The sequence below is a fragment of the Acanthopagrus latus genome, chromosome 23 (genome assembly GCF_904848185.1).
Source record: "Acanthopagrus latus isolate v.2019 chromosome 23, fAcaLat1.1, whole genome shotgun sequence".
Classification (NCBI taxonomy): domain Eukaryota; kingdom Metazoa; phylum Chordata; class Actinopteri; order Spariformes; family Sparidae; genus Acanthopagrus; species Acanthopagrus latus.
The window spans coordinates 16,109,404-16,135,026 of record NC_051061.1 but is presented as its reverse complement, the minus strand read 5'-3'; the positions used below and the strand labels follow the sequence as shown (position 1 = coordinate 16,135,026).

Sequence of the window (25,623 nt, the reverse complement as noted above, 5' to 3'; positions counted from 1 at the left end):
CAAACCTCCAGGTTCTATAACCTTACATACAATGCTGAGTATTTGATCACACAATCAGTTGACCTGCAGTATAATGTACATACATACATAAAAAATATGTGTATAATTTACATGTAATTTTGCTATTTAACATACATTTAATATCAGGTACTTTTTTGCTAAAGAATTACACAATTATTTTAACTTTTACTCAAGTATGTCTTTTGGGTACTTTTTTACAACACTGCTATTTAGAATCACAGGAGAAGAGATTTTATCGGTGACAGAATGTAAAGTGACTCCAACAAAGAATGTGTTGATGCTATCTTTATAAGGGTCAACAGTAGATCTACTATTTTAAAAACTAAACTATTTCCCACGTTGTTCACAAAATTCTTGCTCTGTTTTAAATATTTTTTTTGGACAGTATCCTGTGTTATTGTATTGTATGCCGGTATGGCCTCTACAAAATCACTCAGGTGCAGGAAAACCTGAGAAGACCTGTGGGGAAATCACGGGGAACAGCTGGCTGACCTGCACCACCCGCGCCTGATGAGGCTGACCTGAGAAGGCAGACGAGCCACCAGCCACCCGCTTCTGGTTTCGAGATATAGATACCCCGTGATCAGAACCAACCAAGCCAAAAACCCATTTTCTCCTGTGGCAATATCTCAACAAAGGAAGTTGTAGTTGTAGAATTTGAAGAAAAAACATGAACCAGCAGGTTATGTGAAAACACAGATCCTCTGTGATGTGCTGTGCTCAATATCTATTTATGTTTATGGCTGGTACACAGTTATTGACATGTGTTTTAAAATGCCTGCCGGGACTGTGATGATATTTTCAGCGGCTGCTGCAGATGATTGCAGGCTATTGTTGTTGTCGTCTATCTGATATGCTTTAATGTGTCTGTATTGTCTGCGCTGTACCACAAATTGTCCTCTCAGAGGACGATAAAGTCGAAGCCATTACATTTTACAGACTGGCTTCCCAGTTAAACGTTTGCACAAGTTATTCCTGCACGATGAAAGGTTTATTGGTAATATTTCAAGTGTGCCTACTTTTTGTGTTTTCTATCTAAATACAGCGCGGTTGCTTTATTTACACTCGGTCAGGCTGCTTGTGTTCCTGCTCGGTCAGACTTTGTGGTAACAGTGTTGGCAGAGCTCAGAAGTTACTGGTAGTGGGTTTAATCTATAGCAACGATGGTCAAGACTACCAAAATAAAAGCCATGTGATAATAAACAGGTTTAAAACCTTTGTTTTGAAAAGTCACTTGTAAATACATCTGTACTTAATAACAAAAAGCAATTGCACAAACCATTATTCTTAGGCATGCCTGTACTTTTTTTTATGCAATACTGGATCAGTTGAATAAAGTTGGAGCTACACAGTGAACATGCGACTATAAATCTCTCAACCTGGAGAGGAGGATATTCAAGCATCTGCCCGAATCTCCACCTCGTGAGCAGAAAAGATTCATACGTCATCACCATCAGTGGACACAGGGACTGTTTCATGTCGGTGAGGTCTGCGAGAAGTGGGAGACTTGTGAACTGAGGGGGTGGGAGGATGACGAGCGGAGCCACAGTCTCCTCAGTTAAAACCACGTTCACCGCCGCAGTCTGCCGTGTTGTCAGAGAACACAGAGAGAAGTCAAAGGTCAAATTTGGACACATTACGAGAGCAACCCCGAGATCTGTTGAATCAATAAGCCAGTCTTCTATCACATACTTTGATGTTTATCTTAGAGACTCACCATGGAAACCAATAACACGCTGCTCAGTGTAATTGCATGAGAAAACCCAGGGAAGGACCGCTGATGGCAGATTATTGAAACCCGGGGGAGGAGGGGGAAGCTTCAGAGGTTATGTGTGAGGTGGAGGCAGACAAATTGAGCAGCAATTACAGTAATCACCATTTTTTTTCCCTTTTTTTTTTTTGCGCGTGTGTTTCATCTGGCTAAGACTGACAAAAACTTGATATGACTCAGAACAGGGACCAGGTGAAATGGATGTGTTTGTCAGCGCCGCCAAGAACAGGAGAAGATAAGGAGACGCGGTTCCATTCAGAGACACGGTATGAGCGTCCCCGTCCTCTGTCATTGCCAGAGAGGCCGAGACACTGAGAGACTTCTGCACAATGAGGACGTGATCATACCTGATGCACGGCTGTAATCATCCCCGTATGTGTGCTGTGAGCGAAGATCACGGCAGACACAGGGATGAGTCACCGCCTGCAATCACAAGCAGAGAGACAGAAGAAGTGAGGAGAGAGCTGCAGACAGAAGCCGGGGGTTCCACCTTTTGTATTTTCATGCAAATTGCGGTGCCTCGAAGTAGACGGGAACTGCCAACTAGAAGTTACATTGTGAAAATATGAAAAAAAAAAAAAAAAATTGTAATTGAGGCAGGAAATGATTTGATTGAGAGGATTGTCTGTGTGATGAAGGCTGAGAACACGGTGACCGACAAACTGCTTTTGTCGATGAGGATGAGTTCAAAATGTGGCTTTGGACCAGAACCGACAGTGCAGTCTTGGAAAAAAGAAGTGTGTTTTCAAGAAATTACACTCGACTCGCACATGCTGCATCATCATTCTTAACGTACCTGTGGGCCGGTAATAAGACTAATTCCTGCCGCTGGAGCCGAAACACTGTCAGTCATGCTGTTGCCGTGACAACATCTAAACGTTGCATCCAACTCGGTCAATCTGGTTTCAATTCAAAGATCACATTAATTTAATACTAATGCGCAGCAGCCACCGAACATGGTGTTAGCGTTCTGTAAGTAATTAGACATTCAGAGGGCGAGTTCGCAATTTTTCAAGTCTGTCTTTAAACGATGAAGAGGTTCCCGTATGAACACTGAACTCGATGTAATACTAGTCACTGAGCTCAAAAAGGTTTTAAAGTTCTGCATTCATACGTCAGCCTTCATCCACGTGCGCACACGGATCTGCATAAGCCCAGATTGAAAACGCAGTTGTGTGGATGCCAGGCCAATAGTCTGCAGCTTAAGGTTTTGAAATAAACACCACAGAATAACACAACACTTTTTTCCTACTGAGCAGCGAGCCATCACATCTACACCTGCTGGTGGAGCATTAAATAAACTCTATAGAGTCAGCAGCGCATACAAAGCTCAATAGTTTGCCATTGTTCTCGTTGTCGTATTTGTGCAGGGCTATTCGACTGAACACAAAATGTAATACACATGCTCGTGGAGCTGTGTTGTCCCCGTTTTCAAAGGAATTGCATGTTGCCAGTTTCGATGACAAGGTAATGGTTTGCATTTTCAAAAGATGTTTGCGTTTTCAGGCTCCAGAAACGAGGTTATCCCGTGAGCGAACAGTCAGAAGTTTACTGTCTCATGTAAAACCATTGTCACGTAAACAGCCCTCAAATGTTTTGGTGCAAAAAGTACTACGCGCCAGCACAGGCTTACGTACGCCAAATACAGGGATATCTATCAAAGTTCAGTTGATCCTTTTAACTCAGACTGACAAAATCTCATTAGCTGTGTTTGAATAGATTTTTGCAAGTACTGAGAATTTCCTCCTTCATCATTTACACTGGAATCACATTTGGAAGGGCCAGTTTGACTGATGAGAGGAAGTTTACACGGGCATCTGACTGCTGCTTTAATCAGACATGAAAGGTTCTAAAGCATTCTTTGAAATAAATAAATAAATAAATAAATAAATGGACCCTGCTGAGTTTTCTTGTAAACAAACTTTCGGTATTTCCCACCTCAAGGTCCAATAAATATGCAGCACAAATTTTTGTTCCACCCGTATCAGCTGCCTCTGCTCGCTAATTGCAGCATGTTACAGCCACCTGTTGATGAGTGGAATAATGCTGCATTAGATTAACAAAACAGGGGCCCGTTCACGAAAACACAGCTCCATATGAAGCACTACTGTTGGTAAAAAGACCTCAAGGGGATCCTTTAAGTGATAGAACTGGATGCACTATTTTAAAATTAACAATGTTTTTCTCAGCACTCAGCGTGCTAAACGCCAGCTCTCACATTGGCGCCTACGTCGATGTAATTGGGCCTCATATGGTACATTAAACACACCTTAACAAGGTCACGCTCTGACGAATCCCCCCCCGACCACCACCACCACCTCCGCCTTCGCCGCTCCACATGCACACGAATCCAGTAACTGTGAGGACACACTCAAACTGCAAAGACCAAGACACGCACAACCTCACAAGAGCATGTTTTAGTTCAAATCAATACGGCGTGATATTACAGTAAAACACTGCGTCGATATGTGAATATGATATGATGGATCATGCAGTTACGTTGACGTTTTATTCATTAATAGAAGTCGACCAGACTGCTTCATGATGTAGGAGACTGTCAGAGCAGCGAGACATCTGAAAGGACTCAGATTTCAGCAGCTAATCTCATCACTGCTTTCAGTATATTTGGAAATCCCAAATTGGGATTGACATTGTACCGCCTCATATATAATTTTCAGACGCTGTTAGATCAAAATATACGTTAGAGTAGTAAACAGAAAACTGCATTGACAGCGTTACAATCGACCAAAGCACATGAGGAGCTTTGTGTGAGAGTGTTAATACAAAACATTCAAACGTTAGCTAAAGAATATCAACACAATTTAAAAGAAATAGTTTTGAGGTGTTGCAGATGCTCACCACCTCACCTCATGAGGCAGTAGTGAGTCGCTGTGGTGTCCAGTCTGCCCTCAGTCCAACGTCAGAGGGATGACGAGTCACGCCACCATGACGGTTTATCCTGACCACCCGCTCCCGGCAAGACAATGTAATAAATAATAGCAACAGGAGATAAAAACCTAAACATTGGCACTGCTATGATGAAAACGTCAATATCGCTCTCATTGATCATCAATTAGCGTTAGCTTGTAGAGGCAGCTAAAACAGGTTATTCAAGTCAGTACAACAAGTTGAAAGATAAAAGATGAAAAGATGACGGTAAACATCAGGTTCACGTTAAGAAACTTTTCATGCATGTCAGCTGTCAGCCTGTTGTTAAAATGCTGAAAGTGATAAATTGCAATACAGCCTCTGTTTGGTGTCCATGTTGCTCCCACATTCGGTATAATGAGCCTGAACTACAGCCCCGGGAGTTTTGACAACATGGCTGCTGAGTGGCCTGGCTTGCCTTTAAGGACTTTGCTTATGGCCCGGTTCAGTTTAGGCACAAAAACCACTAAGGAGGAAAAGAAAATGTTTTGGCTTAACTTGTTCTGCCAGCACAAACACGGCTGTAGTGGAATATTAATGGTAAATATCCAGGGTTTTAAGCCGTCTGCACCTTTAACTGTCAGCAGGATATAATTTGAATTGATACACACATAGAGGAGATAGAAACTAACCTTGAATGCCATTTAGTTTTATCACTAAATTAATTTATAGACAACATGCCAATCTGTTCCCCTGATGTGATTATAAATCCCACGACGACGTCCAGCCCTCAGTGAGCAGACTACTTCATGCGTGAACATGTGTATGGCACACTCCACTGGCTCGCTGCGGCCCAGATGGATCTTTCTAATTACCAAAGATTAACGCAGGGCTGAAATACCAGCCGAACCTCAGGAGACGGCCGCCCGACGCTGCCAACTGCGCAGACCTGGTAGCTCCAGTTGAGTGAATCTGCAGCCTGGGGTGTAATGTTTCGCTCTCAAGCGAATGGGAATTGCGGTTGTGCCCCCTCAAAACCACCAGTGACAAGCGTTTACATACCAGCCAAACCGGCCGGCATATCAAACACATATGTAAGAGGCTGGACGGCCGGCTGTTGTGACATCCAGCAGATGTATTATATAGGAACATAGCTGTGGGTAGCGATGGAGCAAGTTGAAATAGAAGGCAGGATTCGACTTCCGTGAACTGCCTGCGTGTGTTTGACCTTAATTTCTTTGTAACTTTGTTCATGCAGAGAAGGTCAAGTCCACTCACCTGCTGTCTCCAACAAAACCTGCTTCACATTCACACAAAAAACACACATTCAGAGCTTCTGAGCGCAGCCACGGGCTTCAGTTTAGCTGCTCCACTGGAGCAGGTGAGGGTTTGGAGGTGTTTCACGCTTGAGCTGATTTGCCGGTTCTGATCTTCAGATCGCTTCACAAAATTGCTTTCAGGCATGAGATTTTTGTTTCAAGCCACAGTGTGTATCACCTTATATCAGCGAAAAATCACTTTTTGTAATTTCAACTTGGAAGGTTTTTCTTTTTCTTTTTCTTTTTTTTTTTTTTTAGCAAAATAGTATATCACCTCTCCAAGTGTGGGACTTTATTACATGATGCAGGCAACAAAAACTCTACAGCTCCCTGAAATGATATGCAACAACAGGAGAACACAAATTGGTTTAACACCTGCTGCAGACTGCACCACATTTCACATTTCTATACAGACATTAATGTGAACCCCAGATTTCCACTTCTCTGGACTGCATCAGAGTTTAAAAAAAAAAAGAAAAAGGTTAGCAGCTCACAGTCCTCCACACTGAAAGCATCTCTTTTGGAAACCATCACTTTTCTCAACGGCACTACAAGGTCGGCTGACGATGAACAGGATGAACAGCAACTCGTTCGTGTCCTCCCCCCCAACCTACCTCGTGTCCAGGGATTCAGATCCAAAACCATCCGCGTACAAGCCCACAATTAAAATAAATCAAATGTTTCTGATGCATAATGCAGCGGAGCACTCACATGATTAGTATTACACTTCAGTGAGACCGGCTCACTATGCATTAAAACAGTCCCTTTTGCATAATTAATGAGGCACTTGGTTCCAAGTACCAATTACGAGTGGTACAATGGCAGAGTCCAATTGAACGCTGCAGCCATCTGCTCCCGAGCTCGGCTGCCTAACCAGGAGAGAGACATAAATAAAGCTGGAGCAGCCGGCCCACATGCAGACCCAGACCAGCTGTGTCTTTGTCAATATGGAGGCATGAACAGGATGTTTCTGACTGGGATGCAGCGACAGGAGGGAAGAGGAGGATGAGGAGGAGGAGAGAGGACAAACCAGAGAGAATAAGTTACAGTGAGGACGCGTGGCATCGGAAGTTACTGAGAGAAAAGCGAAAGTTTTCGCCCAGAAAGTGCTGTAACATTTCAGTGCGATGTGCAAAATCGAGTGGGCGATGTCTTTGATGCAGCTGTGAGGTAACAACGAAAAGGTGTGATCCAGGAGAGGCAGAGTTGAAAAAGTTGAAAATGATGCATCATTTCTCCAGGTTTTCATCCAATCAGTGCAAATCTATGTCAGAGTAAACAACAAACAAACACACAGTGGAATCACAGACGATCCTCAGAGCCGCAGAGAGACAAGAACGGAACAACGGCTCGTGCCCGAGATCTGATCACAGAAGCCCGGTGAAGACGTGAGCTGGTGGAAAACACAGGTTGAAGCCATGTTGCTCCATCATGGCAGGGAAATAATGGATGCGAGAAAATGGGCAGGAATAAAAGCGCGGGTCTGTTGGGTTGGATTAGTGTGTGTAGTTAGGCTTGGCTGTTGGAATGTGTGTGACAGTAAATCACTTCCTGTGAGGAAAAGTGAAAGCATGAGGGGATCGGAGGGGAGAGGAGGCAGCTGGGAGGAGGAGGAGGAGGAGGGGAGCAAATCAGAAACATCTTTTGATTATTTCACTCCCAGAACATGCAAGGTATGTCGTAAAGCGAGCAAAACAGCCGTCTACGTATGCGAAAAGACGGCGGCGGCCGCTGCGTACGACTCCAGGGGGATGGTACAGCAGTTTGAGATAATCAGCAGTCATTAGTGTTCAGCAGCAATCCTCTTTGTAAGCACGTCCATCAAGCAGCTGCCCGAGTCATAATACTGCTAGATCCATCCAGAGCCGTGACAGCGGTGTGTTTCAATCAGCGCCGACGACGTAACACACAAAAGTCATAAAATCTACGACTCTGTGGCCAATCTGGACCGACTGCAAGCCCAGCTCCACGCTGAGGGCGACCGCAGCAAACAGAGCGGCAGACAATTACAACCGTCCCGCGCAGAACTCCGCCATTGTGCAGCATCAGGTATTTAGACCCAAAGTGAGCTTGTTATGTGGATTACAGAGAAAGGAACTGAGCTGAGATGATTTCACACAAAGACAAACGGCAACACAATAGATGGCGCTGCCAGCCGAGGGTTTTTTCTTTTTTGTTTTCTTTCTCCCTTTCTTGTTTCTTCGTTCCAAGACTTGGACGGCCGCCTGGCCTGGTTTAAACAGAAACAGAAGACTGTAATGGAAACTGGCTGCTTTCTCCTAAACAAAGGCATGAAATGAAAATAGTCTTTTTTTTATCATTTGTGATCGATTGCTGTGAGAAAAATGTTTCACCCTCTGATGTGAAGAATGGTGTGTTGTGCATGCGCGCTTTCATGCATGTGAATTTTCATCCAGGCATGTGCATACTGTGACCATGATGTGTGTGTGTGTGTGTGTGTGTGTGTGTGTGTGTGTGTGTGTGTGCGTGGAAGATGGAGAGGACCATTAGGTGCTCTAATGCGCGTCCTAAACCTATTGTCTCGGCCTGATCATCGTTCACTCTGATGGCCCTCAACAGTCGAACCCTGCGAGCCTTTAAAAACAGATTAATAAAAATAATTTTCCCCTGCGTCTGACAGCAGCCTGGAAGGCATTACAGCAGGCAGACCCCGGACAATCTCCAGGAGCAGGATTAGCCGCATTAACCAGACAAATTAGGGCCTCTGTGCCTTCACAAAGCCGAGAGAGAAAAAAAACTCCCTGACGTTCGTAAACAAATCTCCCCCCAAGTTGTTAATCTAACTACTACACAACATTTGAGGCCACCCATGCTCAGTGTGCCCTCTCCCCTCCTCCCCTTATTGGCTGCCCAGTGCAGCACACTGGACTGAAGGTCATGTTAACCTATTTCAAGTGATAGAAAAACAAATAGGTGAGCCGAAGTGCATTGAGCCAAAACGGGTGTGAAAATAAGCGACAACAACGGAACAGGGCTTGGATTGTAGCTACAAACTGCACTTCCACAGCTCTGTTTGCTTTATTAGTCAAAGTTTAAAAAACTCTGCGAGCCTTCGCAGATGTGACATTGATTAATCTGAAGCTCAGGGCCATTCTCATTTACATTTGCAATAATCCGCAATAGCGGCGAGAGGTTGTGTTACACCAGGTATCAGAGAACATAGCTCCATATCCTTTGCCGGTTTGTGGCGCCGGAGGAGCAGGAGGTTTGTTTCAGGAAGGCCGCCTTGCTGTGGATCACAACCGCAGCACCTCCGTGACCATCCATCATGGGACGGGGCACCGACGCTCGCCCGAGCCGGGCAGAGGCCTCGACCTGAAATAACATCAGATAAGAAAGAAGAGGAAGTCTCACGTGTGATGAATCACCTTGGTGAAAATGTTGCCTTCTACTAAAAGGAGGTGAAGAGGGTGGGTGCTGCTCTCTACTCTGTAAATAAAACTTTCTCCCCATCCAACATGTCTTCTTTCCATCAGTTCATTTATCAAATATTGATTGTTTGTGCTAATAGTGACTGGAAAATGTAAACAGGGGATGTGTTCTGACCCCACTGGTGCTCCGTGTCACATATCTGTGCAAAAAAACTCTTTGATTTCCAACATTTTGCATATCTCATTAGAGTTTTTCCACTTTGTGACTCATATCTGATGCCAAGTTAATGTTATAATGGTGTTTAAAAGATGCATATGCAGAATAACAACTGTAAGTTAAATAGCTTTTGGACTTTGGACTAAAACTTTATATTACTTTTATTTGTTGTTGCTGCTCAAGTAAACTCAAAAACAGAATATATTAACAGAATAGGGAGGCAGCAATACATTTAACAGGGGGAAAAAAGTACACTGAGCTGAAGTGACAAAACAACTAAATAACTCTCTTATCAAACCAGAAACGTCTCCAGACTAAGAAACTGAGTTCAGGCACGACAAGTCGTATAAAGCTGCCAACATGAGTGCAGAAGAATAACAAGAAACCTTATATCAGCTCTGTAGGTTATGATAAATGTTACCAAACTGAAGCTTCAATTGAAATCTTTATACAAAGGAGGACAATCCGATGTCTAAAGTGAAAAGATGAAGTTTACCAAATTGTATTTACACTAGTGTCAAAATCCAATTTGTGCTTGTAAAATACACTGTGGGCCTCGACAACCCAGGATGCAATCTCGCATTAAAATCCCATGTGGTCCGGATGAGAATCAGAAACGGCACTATTTCCATAATTTCATTAAAAAAAACAAGCTCTGCATTACTACAAAAAAGAGCAAATGAAATGTAAAATGAATGTGAATGTAGGATTAATCATCAACACTCCTAAAAATCTTGTCGACTATAGTGAGTCAGCTTTGAAGGATGTGACTCGACAAGCGTAAGAGTGACACATCTAACCTGCCATGCAGCGAGACGTTCCCCGCAGGCCGACGGAATCAAACCAGAGTAAAGTGATCAAAAAATGAGAAAGATTCCGCAAGGTCGTGACAGAACCGGAGTCCGTGTGACGCATCTCCTGCCAAAGCAGAAGAATTAACGGTGAGATAAGGCTGGCCTGCGGCAGCGAACCGGCCCCGCGTGCCCCGAATGCAATCAAACAATGACTCTGAAAACCACTTCATATTCTTTTAACATACCCAGACTGCAGTTGATTTTTGCCGGGAGGAATAATCAATCATACTCGTGAGTCACCATCAGCATCATAAGCACCTAATGAGTCTCCGGGCGACGGAGTGCCTCCACAACAACTCAGACGGTCCGTTACGTACGACTTTTTCATTAATCACAACGCAGAAGCGGATAATCAGCGGTGCCAGCGTTTAGAAAACACAAACTGGTGCACACTGGAATAAGTTATAATATCAAAAGGGGCACAAAGTCAGGTTAGTCTTTACAATCAGCATCTCTGGAATGACACTAATTGTGCATGAGGCATTTCATATCCTGTCACGACACTCAGCTGGTAATCCACCTGTAATCTAGTGTTGGGAGCCATGAGGAGGGCATCTCTGCGGGATCTGGACACAGTCGTCACGCTTGATTTTATCCTTTCCCGCCACGAGAGGCATGATCTGTTCTTCTGACGATAAAAAAACCTACCATAAATACAGTGAATTATGAGTATGAGAAGCTCATAATATAAGAGAATAATATCCACTCTTTATTTTGCATCAATTCCATATATCCTCCAAAGCTGTGAGCACTGGATTAGCTCTGTTTACCCAGGAGTGATCTGAGTACACTTCAAGGGCTCGGAGTTTAACCCTTGAGTGCATCGCTGTTGTCTCAAGCATTCCTTGGTAAAGCTCAGGTCTTCAGCGACATGGCTCTTGTATAACGCGGATTAAACCATTTATTACAATCACACTGCCTTCAAACCTCTCTGAACGCCATGATAACACCAGCAAAGACACAAAAATATATCCTTGCTATTTGCGGGTGTTTTAAGATATTAAGCACCACTCCCTTGTTTTAATGGGCAGACGAGACATCTCCAGCTTTGGTTTTGCCAAAAAATTTGGGACTTCAGATTTCTGCTCAGGTCATGGCAACAACGACCTCTTCATGGTGAGTGGGAAGTTTGTGAGATCGTCTGGCTTTCCAAAATTTGGTCAGAGGAGAGTTATTCTAACTTCTTTTTTACAAACGTCTATTTCTAAATTTAACTTGTGCCCTGACATGGCATAACTTTAATATTTCCAAGCACAGAGTGTAACAAGAGTCATAGCAACCTAACATTTGGAAAATGAGCGTTGGATCCGTAACTGGCTCAAAAATGAATGCAATGTTAGCATCTAACAGCACCATCATGGTGTAAAAACAAGATACATTACCCACTATCGCTTGCATCCAGCACACTACAAATGAAAAAGGTCTTGTGATCCTGCTGAGAAAATCAGCGTTTTCATTAGTTAGGGTTAGACATTTTGACAACAGAAAATTGTCAGAAACAAACAGTGCAACAGATTTTAGTCCGCAACTTAAATTAATGAATTAAGCTGTGATGCAGTCCTTCATCGCAAAACCCAGAGGTATGCATTTCAAGGTTAAAATAGCTGCCAGATACACACATGGTCAACATTAGCACTCTCAGAAGGGAGAAAAGTGTGTGTGTGTGTGTGAGAGAGAGAGAGAGAGAGAGAGAGAGAGAGAGAGAGAAAGAGAGAGAGAGAGAGAGAGAGGAGGAACATGTGATTTTGAGGAAGAAGAAAAGGGAGATAATGATGACAAAGATGTTGATAATGAGAAGAGAGGGTAAAAGTTTATCTGATTATTTTTTCTCTCGATGTTTCTCTCTTTAATGTCCGTGGTTGTATTAAATGTGGTGGGAAACATAAGGAATCTGTTCATGATACTGTAAATGCACATACATGTACCCACACACACACACACACACACACACACAGCGGCAGAGGATGGTTCTGAAGATGATGTGCTGACAGTGAAACCAACAACGTGACGTTTGAAAGCTGCTCTGGGCAACTTTACATGTCAACAGCTACAAGTGGCAACGATGTGCAGCTTCAAAAGCCATTTGAACTTCTCCAGAACTCCTGTGATGCTGCGTCAGAAAACTGCCGGTTGCACATTGTTGTATGTTTCCCATCGTGGATTAGAGAGGGAAAACAGAGGGGGGGATCAGCTTTCTTTGGACAGCTGTTCAAGTTTTATGTTTTGATTCTTCACTGCTTGATTCCTGCCAACGAAAATACAACAACCAAAACTTAATTTAAAAGAGGGGACCTATACAAGGGGTGAACAAAGAGTAATACTCTCTATGCTATCAGAGTGTATAAAACTGAAACTGTCAAAAAGTAAATAGATGTAAGCATTAAAATGTGACATAAATCTATATTTTTGTTTTGATTTACCTCAACATTTTCAACTTTGTATTGATTCCTCCTTTGCTTTAATTGCTTTTCTGTATGAATTTACAAATTTTATAGTAAAGTAATTTATTTCTGAATGAAATAAATAGATTTAAAATGGATAAATTGTGAATAAATATGAGAATTGTAAACATAAACAGAAGACATTTCATTTATGCCTATATTTACCTTTCCATTATTCAAAACCCAAAACATGGGAACAAGTGATAAGAGTGTATTAAACAGTGTGTTAATCTGTATAAATGTTAGCATATCCAGTTAAGTGTTCAACCTCCACTGTATATTTTCCCCCCACTATCTTGCGTAGCGTGCAAAGAGAAAACATATCGTTTAACAATGCAAACAACACGTCTGCCCTGGCTCACAGGGCTGTCCATAGATCACTTCATCACTTCGTTCACCTTTGAGTCAGGTGAGGCTCTCAACACGTCTAGAGATTGTTATGTTTGTCAACGCGACACTGTTGGTCAGTGGCCAGTATCGTGTTGTGGTCCGGGAGGTCATGCAGGCAGATGGAGGACGCGTCCTCTCATCCATCCTCCACTCTGCGGGAATCAGTGCGCAGCACGCTCAAAGGCTCGACTCTTCGAAAAACTCTGTAAATTGTCACTTTCTCTTTCTCCCTGTGTACGCTCTAACTTTCTCATTTCCAGTTCTTCTCCCTGCCCTGTTCTGTTTGGCTGCTTCGCCTGCAGGATAAATAAATACACTTCAGCGCTATCGGTTTTCCATACCGCGCAGCTCCCCCAGACGACAGAAACATGTCAAACCGCGCAAATAAATAGCTCCCCTGTAACCCAAATAGTGTAATTGCTCAGATCCTGCACCCTGCCTGCTCCCTTCCTGAACATAAGAACCAAACCCAGAAACTCCTGCTGCCCCCACCTGGGCCTGAGGGCAGGAGACTCCGTCCGCCCCGAGCTCTTTAACACCTCCACCCACTCGGCAACCCATTTCCCATTTCTGGAGCAAGACCGGGGGCTCAAGTTCACCCGTACACCCCATCAACTACCCGTCAACCGCTGTGTGACAAGAGTTCAAATGATTTTAATGATCCCCACAGGGAACCAAACAGTCATTCTCACAGCAGATAATAGGACACAGCAAAAAAACAAAAAACAAAAACATGAACAGCTAATCAATAACTGGGATTAAACATACCATAACAAGCAATTTGAGCAGTGAAACATATTATAGTAGATACAACTGTACAAATTAAATGTAAAATATGACGTGCTAACTGAGAGCAGGCAGCGACAACAGCAGCAAAAACGCATGTGCAAATGCAGCAGGCCAAATAATACATATGTACAGTACAGGAATGGAAAAAAAATGATTCCAACTCACTAAAAATCACTTTTTTTCTATTGTCAAGACACGTTATTTTGCAGTTTTGGTGATCTGTGAGCTTACTGTAAACTAATTACGTCTCAGTGGTGAAGTGGACCTGCTGTCTCCAGTCTTTCACCGCAGGTCGGTTTGAGCTGCACTTCCAACATTACATTATACTGTTTACAAGGTTCATTATAAAAGGGTTAGTCAGCTCAGTTCATGCAAGTAGTTAACATAAAAACACCCTCTGCTCCCAGCCGTCTTTCGAGTGGACTGTTAAAACAAAGCTAAGCTAAACTTGATTCTAAAATCAGGTATTTCGTTGAAAGGGTGGTAAAACTGTATTTATACCCTTATACCATCACAAAGACTCTTTTCTAATTCGCTTCAAGCTACACATGCAATCAGCACACATGTTATTTACTCAGTAACGTCTTAAATTATCTTGTGATGAGGTGTTTGCCCTGACGTTCACATATCGACTGGCTGGGACCCACAGTTCACCATTTTAATCATCTCTGCCGATGGACTCAGTTTACAGATGGTGCTTGTTCTTGTTCTTTCAGGAGCTACAGACTGTTTGACATGCAGATTGCAACACCGCATGTTTTAGGCATTGTGGTAACAGTGTTTTCAATGTGGCAATTTTTTTCAGCTTTATTTCTGAAACAGGTGTTACCGATGTCAGAAAAACATTAATCAGCATTGAAGAAGAAAAGCAGGGGGTTTGGATTAAGAGGTGGACCCCGTGTTTACGTTATTGACGCTTGGTGATCAAATGCAGTCAAAGTTGATGGACAGTGTTGTATCTCGTGTCAAACCTTTGCTGCTGTTTATGTTCTTCCTAACGCTAGTCGTGGTCGACCTGGTGACAGGAGAGAAACGCACCCCTTCTCTCATCTGCGGGTACATTTACACGCTCGTCAGCTGGACGTTAAATGTAAATAACTGCGAGTAAAGGCAGGCAGAAATATTTCAGCACACGGACCTTTCACCTCACCCTCTCTTTAACGCTGACCTGTGCCTGAACCCAAAACTTACACCTTCTCACCCAAGTTGCCGCTGCTACTTCTGGGTGCAGCGGTAAACAGAGGGATGTTTCCCCCCTCGGTGACATTCAATAGCTTCAGTGGAGCTGAACCGCGGGCCACAGTAGTTGTACGCGCCCGGGCTCAGACCTCCTCCACGTGACCCGGAGGTCACAGCCAAGCAGGTCTGCTCCACTGGACTTTAGCGAGAGGGAGGGATCATTTACCTTCGTATGTGTGTGTATGTGTGTGTGTGTGTGTGTGTGGGGGGGGGGGGGGGCGGAGAGAGAGAGAGAATCAGGATGCTCTCCAGTTCAAGCTAAGGAAATGAAAAGTGTTTTCAAATGTTTTCACAACCTGGGGGGAGTTTAAGGACCCTCGCTAATCACAACCACACGTCTGAAAACCTGCTTTGACACAATCCCACACAGCGCAAACGGACGGACGCCGACAAACAGGATTACAGTTTACCCTGTAGTGTGTGAAAACATGGTTTACCAGTGCAAAACTATCTCACTCACAAATCTGGTTCTGATAAATAAATTGTCAGGATGGGGCAACTAGAATTTCCGTGTCTGGAGCCAGCGTAATGTAATAAGATCTTCTGGACAGTATACTGGGGCTGCAGCTGAACGTAACTACATGCATTTCCTCCGCCATGAGTCGAACATAAAGAAATCCCATTTATACCATCATCTAATCCAGCCGCTCATGAATATTTATGCTCCGCAGCGCGTTCAGTTCAGAGTCTTACGGCGTTATCACCGGGGGCATGTCCGAGACGTGTAATTGTTTCCATCCCCCGTTCGTGGTGTTTACGTTACACGGCTTTGCCAGCAAAATAAATGTTTTCTAGACGATGTAAACAAAGCAGCTCATCGCGACGAGAACAGTTCAGCGGTGGTATTATTACTCCACGTAGGAACACAGAAGTAGAATTGTTTGGTTATTGCATATAGAGTTGAATTCTGCACACACCAGCAGCTGGTGGACTTGACGATGACCTCTTGGTAACGTCTCTTATAGGATTAGCTAATACAGTTGCAGAGGTCAGTCCGTGCTGCAGACAGCCTGAAGCACTTCCATGTTCCTCTTTACATCAGCATGAGTTTCCTGACTCTCCACATGCGCTTCACGCTGCAGTTCATGAAAGACGGCTGCCTGTAGTTTTTCTTTACATTCACAGCTGTGCAGCGGATCGGAGCACATTTAGTCCAACACCCTGCTGAAGTTCAGTTTTAGGGTACTTTTATTACACCTCAATATTTCCGTTTTATGCCACATTATCGTCATATATTATATACACATAGGAGGCAGCGTATCACCTCATTGCAGCCGTAGCTGCTGTGAGCTAGTTAGCGCCGTTGTCTGTGCAGCTAGTGGTCGTGTTTCCTGAAGTAAAGGCTCAAATGTGATGAAACAGCTGGACTTCATGGGTAAGTGTTGATGAATTGGGACGCGTGTTGACAGGTGCGCTGGTTAATTACGTAATTAGTTGATGGATCCATGCAGTGTGATGTCAAAACTGTTTCTTCATTATCAAAAAAAAATAAATAAATAATAATAATAATCCCCCTTTTTCACCTTTAAACTCCTGATCTGATGCATTCCACAAGCTGTAATGTGCAGCTTCCCCTCTGCTTTATTGAGCTTCGGAGCAAGTTTCATTTTTCAGCCGTTAAGCCGTTACTTCACTGTTGGTTCTCTGTCACCGCTCCCATGGTGCCCTTTTCAGCTGCAGGAGACAGCCAGAGATAGATATTTCCATCAGAGTAGAACAAAAATAGAGCTGAGAGAAGGGTGACTATTTCGATTCGCATTCATCAGAAACAAGACTCCAGAAAAACGAAGACTAATGTTGATCCTTGACTGCTGGATAAGCAACTGTTTGTAGGTAATGGTAAAGGTAATGATATGTCAGCGCTGTGCTCAGAACTACACTACAAACCTGAGAATTGGTTAACTTCATATTTTCGATATTTCAGGCTGCATTATCAGAAAAATAAGCCATTAGATAGCAAGCATAGGCTTGTGATGTACCCAACGACACCTCAACGCAGTGTGTTTCCAAATTAGGCACACAGTCAGATTAAATCACATTATCTGCCACCATTTTCTGCAGCACGCTCGCACAAAACAAGCCTGTCTTTTTGGCAGCCGGGTGTCCTGCACTCCAACCAGCCCAGTGCCGCCCCCACCTTGCCCCCTTTAGTGGCACACCCTCCTCTAAAAGCTTTTTTAATTATGGCAGCCATTAAAGTAAGGCTGGGTCTGGGCTCTGACTGATGGTAGAGTATGCACTGCTGCTCCTCTGAGCCCGCCACATGCTTACATGCACTAATACGACCACACACGCAGACACGTATGTACAGTACATACAAATGCGCGCGCACACGTATATATATAAATGCACTTACGGATGCAAAATGCTTTGACCAGACTGGCTCCAGGAGCATTAAATCTGTCCAATCATCCTTTTTTAAGTCCGCAAAAGTGACGGTGTCGTGCCCTCATCTACACAAGAGACAGAAAGGGAAGAGCGAGATAAAGAGAAAAGGCAGACAGGCAAGACAGAAGAGGAAAAAGGGCAGCTATAAAACACTGTTTCCATGTGTCTCCCTGAAGAGGAGGTGTGTGTCTTTTGCTAGATTGTTCACATAAAAAACTGTGCTGAAAAATAAATGCGTGGCTAAAGATAGAAAGGGCAGCACGGCCGACTGGATGACTCATCCATTGAAAAAAACAGATAAGTACATGTTCGATGATCGATCCCCTATCATAAAAGGAAATGAAAATAGTGACATCACGCGCTTGATCAGCTGCACTGCTGCTCCTGAACACAACGTGAGAAAGTCAGCGTTGGTTCCTCAGAGCCGAAAAGCAAGATGTGTGTTTTTAAAATGTTCAAGTGCAAGTGTAAGTGCTCCCAGGCTCCTTCTACCTGTGTAAATGTGTCTGTGTTTATGGGATCTCAAGGCTGTCTGGCCCACATAAGACACTAATCCAATTGTCACCCTTCTAAGAGACGTATTTGACCCCAGGGGCTTCCCGAGGTCACGCTCGCTTCCTGTTTGGACCAATAGGGAGACTCCATCAGTGCTCTGACAGGCTGCTTCAGCCGATCTCGGGTTACACCGCCTGGGTTTGTGAGCCACTGAGCTCCCAGGGGTGGTTCTCAGAGGTGTCCATATGTGATGTGTGGAAGCAGGGTGGGGTTCTCGGAGGGTCACGCAGCCACTTCAAAGGGTCCCTATCCTTCGTATCCCTGAGGGCACCCTGCTGCTCTCCCTCCGCGGCACCCCTGACCGGCTGGCCCACCTCACAATGGCGAGTGACGCAGGCGCTGCTCAAAAGGCCTTGAAGTCGGACACCTTCGCAGCCGCCCCGCCTGTTGACCTTCCCTGTGTGTCTGATGCTCAGAGCATCCCAGCTGATAGTGGCTCCACTTTGTTCTACCCTTGAAAAAAAAGCAAGTGTAACTCGAGGCCACATCAGGACCAGAAGACTCCCTGCGATATAACCATATAGACCATATGGATCTTTAAAAGGAAGCTCTTATATTATATATAGGTAGAGACATATTGTAGGCCTCTGTTATCAGGGCGGAGGACACAAGAGAAGCCGATACAATGACCCCAACAGAGCCTCACCTGTTCTCTGAGTTATAACTATGCATGTGAGAGTGTCCGGTGGCGGATGAGCCTTTAAAAAGGTCCGATGACAGACTTTCATTATGATGCTGACTTTTAAAGAGAACCTGTGTTTGTTTCAGAGATGCTCAGAAGTCTTTTTTTTTTCTTGCAAGTCGACGTCAGATCTCATACATTCAGCCAACAGCAACCTGATCAACCAAGCTAACGTTAGATAGTTTATTATGCTGAGCTTAACGTGATTGATAACATTTCATAGATGCTAACATCTGCCAAACTGAGCTCTAAGAGCGTGTTTTCAGGTGTGCGATAAAGTTTGATGTGGTCGAATCGGCGCTCGATCCTGCATTTGGCGCAACTTTGATTCGTCATCTGTGGCCCTGACAGCCGGACTGACGGTCCACTCATCAGACTTAAAACAAAGATTGTTCACGAGTGCCAGATTGCGGGTCTGAGTCGAGTCTCAAGTTTTTTGCGTACAAGTTCAAGTCACAGGCTCAAGTCCCCATCTCTGGTTTGTTGAAACTGCATATGTCCCTCTCCTTTTGACGTTTCCCCAGATTGTGAAATGCAGACAGCATAGTGGAAGATATGGTCAAACTTTAGAGAACTTTTTCCAAATAGGACGTTTTCTTTTAACATATTTTTTTATAGGATGAAAAACAACCATCACAGAACTAAATTAGAGAGGATTGTATTACATCAAAGTTTGTTTTATTGCTCTTTTGGTGGGTTTAGTGACGCCATCACAGGAGAACTGAGAAAAATGTAGACAAGTTAATGGGCCATAACTCTGAATGTTGCACATATTCTCCTTTAATCTCATATTTTCCAGGTGATGGATATGTTAAACAGGCCAAACCACCAAAAGGTACGTTCATTAGGAGAAACCGGAGCATGACCTTGTGACCCAGCTTCTATTTTTCCCCGTTGCTGAGCCAATAGTGACGTCCATCACTCATGCTGATTAAGTAAACTGCAGTGTTAATAGATCTTCTGTGGAAGGACTTCTGACAAAAGTACAAATATGTTCAGGCTGAGCCCCTGAGGCCCTCCGCTGTGATACATGGCTCCAGTAACGGTCCAGGAAATGTTTATGAGTGGAGCAACCGGCTTGTTTAAGGTCAGAGGTTACATAAAAAGCCAGAATGGTTTAAAAGCGTGTCATTCGATAGACGCTAGAGGGAGTTTGAACGAACCCCATCGTGGCTCACAGTGTGAAATCCTAAATTGGCTCTTTGGGCTCCCTGAGATATTTATTTTTAGTATCAGAGGGAGGTCAAACAGCGCGGGCAGAGGGGAAGGTGCCAAAGCTGGGTGTTAAGACTGAGTCACTCTCATCCCCCCCATGTTGTCAGAACCCAAACAAACAGCAGTGCAGCACTGAGTCACTAACACCTTTAGACACGCCTCGACCGGTCAGCAAGCAGAGACTCACGACTGATCAGAAGCACATGATGACGACTTATTCTGGCTATTATTATCACAGAGACCAGGCTCAAGGTCATTGCAGCTCTACTGTTCTACTGTCTCTTTTAATTAAACCTACCCTGCTGTTTATTTTATTCCAGTTGAAATAGTAGCCGCAATAAAGTTGGACGTTGCAGTTACAGCTCTGTTGTTTGTGCCATAGCCTCATTTTAGTCCTGATGACTAAAGCATTTTGACATTTTCCAAAGGGTTTTATTATTATTTTATTAGGGTTTGAGGAATTTTCTCAGCCCAGAGAGAAACATTAAACTTTCTTTTCCTTCTGTCTCTCCTCTCTGAGAAAGAGGCAAACTCTAATTTAATTTAATTCTAACAATCTGAAAACACTGCGGACAACAAAGAGGAATGAAAGAAAATGAGTCGGGTCTAACACTGAATATACAGAAGACAAGACTGAAAAGTCTTTCGGACAACAGTTTTGAACCTTTGTTTGGCATTCAACCATCTTGGTTTTTTTGGAACCAGAAGTGACCATATTTCGAAAAGAGGGTGGAGATGTAGAGGATATCAAGACGGTCAGTCACAAAATAGCCACTCTTTTATACATAACCAATTTTTTTAAATTTTGATCTGGAGTGTAAACGGGTCTGTAATTTACAAAATGATCTTCATGCTGCATTGAAGAAGACTTGAAACTACTGACTGAGACCATAAACTCATCAGGAGACTGTTTGCTGAGTTACTAAATCAACTGAGAGGTAGGGCAATGTTTTCATAAGCTTACATAAAATTGGACATTTGAAACCAGTTGCTTCCCTTTTGGTAATTAGAAGGAATACAGCTCCATTCACCATTACTAGTTACCTGATAAATTAACATTTTTGCATTGAAAAACTTCTTCATTAAATATGAATTTAGAGTACATGTTCAGAGTAAACATCTTAAGATATTTCATGGTTCAAGCTTAAAACGCCTGCTTGATTTAATCTAATAATGTTAATGTTAAGAACATGAAATATACTTCTAATGGTTTGGACAATCAATCAACTGAGGGAAGATGAGGAGAAATAATCAGCAGATGAATCCATTATAAAAATAATAAGAGCTGCAGTCCTATACACATTATTTTTGTTATACTTTGACCAAAGTACCACTTTAAATCCGGACTTTAATTAAGAGTATGCTAACAGTGTAGTATTGTTGATTTCATTTGAGTAAAGGATCCAAATACTTCCTCCACAACTCGTTTTTATCCAGTGTTTTATTTTAGAAGTTCCCTTTCATAAACTAAAGTGTTGGACAAATGTTGAGCTTTGTCACATAAGATTAAGAGTAAAGGTTAGCGAAAAAAAATCATCCCTCTCTGGAGACCATACGCCATTGTGCCAAATTTCATATCAACCCAAACACGAGTCAAGATTTTCACTTCTGGATGTGAAGTGTTGGACCGGCACAGTGGCTAACAATCCTTCCCCTGCAGCCACAACACGAGATCTGGAGTAACATTTGGATGGAACCAGCCTCTGTGTCTGAGTCTCCTCGTCAAGGTCTGGAAGTAATCCACTGCTCTTCAATAAGGAAAATTACAAAGCTGACAAGTCCAAAACATGCGTCCCTTCCCTCCTGCAACTCAATTAACCCTCTGTGGTGCACTTACAGTTTACATCAGATCTCAAGGCGAAGCTAAAAGGGGAACACTCAACTCCTGAGAATGCTTTAGTGGAAACCAGAGAGAGAAAATACACACCGGCATTGAAAATACAGAAGCCATACTCAGAAGTTAATGATCAGACAGTTGATAGGGGAATATCGGCGATTAGGGGGAGAGTGAATGGAAAACTATTTCTCTCTTTCTTTCTTTCCTTTTTCTCAAGAAGGAGGGAGGAAATGAAACTTAAAGAAAACATGGATCTGTGTGAGATTAATGGATCTTGGGTGTGTAGACCTCCCCAGAGCGGGAGGTTTGATTCTCCTCCATCCATCCAGCCCTCTTTCCACCCCTCAATCCTTATTTAAACCTCCCCTTCATCCCTCGATCCCTCGTGTTTCTTGTGCCAGCCCCTGTCATCACTCCTGCCTCCCTCCCTCCCTCCTGACCCGTTCTCTTATTGTGCCCGAGCACTCGAAAAAAAAAAGAAAGAGACATTGATTAGCAGGGGACACGATGACAGACCGATCTGTCACAGCGCAGCTCGTGGAGATTCAATCAGCCCATCGTTGGCTTGAAGTGCCCGTTATATTTATATCTCTGGAGTTTAAAGATTAAAATTGGAGACGGAAGGTGGTGGTGGTGGGAAAACGATAAAAAAAAGAGAAAGTGTTAATCTGACATTCCCTTAACAGTAAATTTCCCCCTTTCTCATATAAATTCTGCTCTTTCAACATCACATCGAGTCACGCTGAAACAAGATAGAGACTCAAATGTGTTCCAGAGCTGAAGCTTGATACTATCTGTACGTCCTGAACCAGGAACAGCAGCCAGAAATAGACAGATTTCTTTCCCTTTCGGGTAACGTGCTCGTCTCCGCTGAGGGGAACAGTCGCAGCGAACAAACACTGACGCGACAGCTTGTTCATGTTGTCAGACATCAGTCTCACATGTTTGATGGATGGTTATTGATACCCATGCAGGCCCAGTCTCAGTGCAGAGCGAGTCCAAGGTGCGTTCTCTTTGATTGCAGCGCCTCCTTGTGGCCGCGGTGGGGCTCTGGAGTATTTCTCACCCATCAGGCACATCTGGACACATGCAGTCCAACAAGCACATCTGTACGACATACGAATCAGCACCGAGAGACCAATTTGCAAATATAAATATAATCTAATTAGGAATTCACAAAAGTTGAATTCCTTGGGTCCCTGAAGCATGCTCGTTTGGGGTATATAAAGGGGCACTTCACTCAAAATACAAAAGCATTTCTGTGTTTTTTTTTCTTGGTTGTAATAATAAAGGTGAATAGGCTCTGCTTATTCTGCTTACAGTGTTTGAAAATGACACCTCAACAGCTCTACTTCTTACGGTAGAAGCAAATTTAGCTTCAATCTCACATAAAGCCCAACCGACTGTGACTGACATCATCCGTGTTATCAGCATCAGTTCGGTGTGTGAAGGCTCTGAATGCTGTCTGAGTAATGGCACGGCAGATCTTTAAGGTGTTGTGTCATCTGAACCGAGCTGAACTGTAACATTTGAGGCTGATGCGACAAACGGGCGCACGGTGCGCCGGTTAAATGTCTGGGGAAACGTCCTCTCCGCGACTCGGTTCACTGTTTTTGTTTGTTTCCTTTTCACAATGTGGAAATCAGTGATATGCATTTTTGGGTTATTGCCTTGAACAAAGTCTGCAGAGTTGTGGACTTATTATAATCCCTTAAAAGTTTAAGAAAACTGTTGACAGCATGACAAAGAAACTGTCTCTAGAGAGGGACGCTGCTGCTAAATTTAAAGTGAAGTAAGTATATGTTTTTATTTAATATAAGTGTGCATTGCGACGAGCACTCACAAACAAAAGGTAATCCTCTTTATTGTGCCCATAGTAATCTCAGCGACAGATATCTCAGGACCAAACTATCTGCATGGTTAGAAACAGCAACACTGTTAAAACAGGTTCAGAAGTCTTGTTTCATGTTGTTGACATATTAGTGTCAAAGCTTTCTGCAGGAGGAATTCTGGATATTCTCTCTTTATCACCCCGTGAATCAGAAAAAAAAGCATTTAAAGAGCCAAAACTGGAATGTTTTTCAAGAATGAAATAAGATGTAAATCCGGCTGTGGATGATGTATAAACCAACCCGTCTGTAAAAACCTTCAGAGCCTAAAGAAGTTTGAAGTTTGGTGTTACGTAAAAGCGACTGAAGTTGAGATTTCTGGCTCAGAGTGCGAGAACAAACTCATCTTTAGAAAATGACCTTGAGAGATGTATTAGAAATTGTTTTATTATATTTAGGCACCACAATTTGAATTACAAGCGATACGAGTTCTGATATTTTATGTTAAAATATGCTAATGACAAAATACATTCCACATAAACGGAAGCAACTTAAAGAGGCAATATGTAAGATTGTAATGTGTAATAAACAAAAACTAAGATTATCTGCAGAGTGTGAATAAATATCAGCTCTGACATTATGGTGTTGCAGAGACATCCACAGAAGTGAGTGTGCTGACCAGCTAACACCGGGCCTGTATCGGTCCAACGGTCCTGTGCAAAGGGAGTAAACACTATCACTCCACTGGTCCCAGAGCTACCAGTCTGAACCACTAGCTGCACAGCTAACTGAGCTAGCTAACTAGCTCAGGACAGCTACAACTAGCAGCAGCGATCAGTAACTCTGGTGTCCAGCTGCCCCCCGTTTGTTTCGAGTATGACTCTACCAGATGTTCTTACAAACTGCAGCTCTTAAGTGTATTTTGAATGTTGGGTTCCCACTCGTCTCAATAAAGTTGATGTTATGGAAGCAAAATAGCCCACAATCTTTTGTTCGGTGCATGAAAACAGCAACGATTCCCTTCTGACTTGTCCCCTCATGACCTCCGTCACCCGTGCTTGCCTCCACTCGCCTCCATCCTGATGCTGCTGAGGAGTCAGGAGACACTAGAGGGCAGCCAACACTCGTGGATAAACTCTGCAGCCCGGGTCTGTGACTCCTCACCAGGCTGTCTGCTGCCTGCAGCTCTTCATTCAAACTGAATTATACTGTGAAATGGGATTACGTGTCAAGCAATGCAATGATTGAGCACAATTGTTGGAGTTTGGCAGGAAAGCGGAGTAAAAAAGAAAATACACAAACACGCATTCCTATTTGTCACGCTGATGTGAGTCGTCTGTGAAACAACATTAAGATAAGTCGATCCGGGGTGTCAAATGATGGGTATCTTAGCATCCACCGTGCTGGGGTTTTTTATTTTTTATTTTTTTCAAGTGAGTAAAAAATAGCAGCAGCTTGTCTGGCTGTTCCCCAGAGAGTATACAGACTGAGTTATGGCCCTATAATTATGTGCAGGAGTGAAAGTGTGTGTATGAATGAACGTGCTCCGCTTTAAAAGGCGTTTTATTGTGGTTGCTGCTTCCTCAGATTGTGGGGCCGGGGAGCGGATCTCCCTTTATGGGTTGCCGTTTCCTCTCCCGGAGAGCTCCCTGGTACCCTGGGCAACTGAAGAGGCTGGGCTGGAATTATACAGAGACACGTTTAGCGACTGAAAAATAATCTAATAAAAAAAGAAAGCGAGAGAGAAAGAGACAGAGAGAGAGAGAGAGAGAGAGAGATCAAGCAACCTCCTAAGTCGATGAGCTCATTCCCATCT

The 25,623-nt window shown here is 43.4% G+C and overlaps 1 protein-coding gene across 2 annotated transcripts in view; it reads right to left on the bottom strand.

Annotated features, from left to right (window-relative positions):
* Window positions 1-1,302: 1,302 nt before the first annotated feature.
* The window catches only part of LOC119014049 (speckle type BTB/POZ protein), a 187,817-nt gene continuing 163,496 nt past the window's right edge, over window positions 1,303-25,623 (bottom strand). The window contains exons 13-14 of one of the 2 annotated variants that reach the window (XR_005072874.1): window positions 2,140-2,215; window positions 1,303-1,604 (exon numbers count right to left, since the gene is read on the bottom strand). The gene's annotated coding sequence lies outside the window, so the exon portion shown is untranslated. Of the gene's footprint in view, window positions 2,216-25,623 lie in introns of both variants that reach the window. The other variant, XR_005072871.1, reaches the window with a different exon arrangement.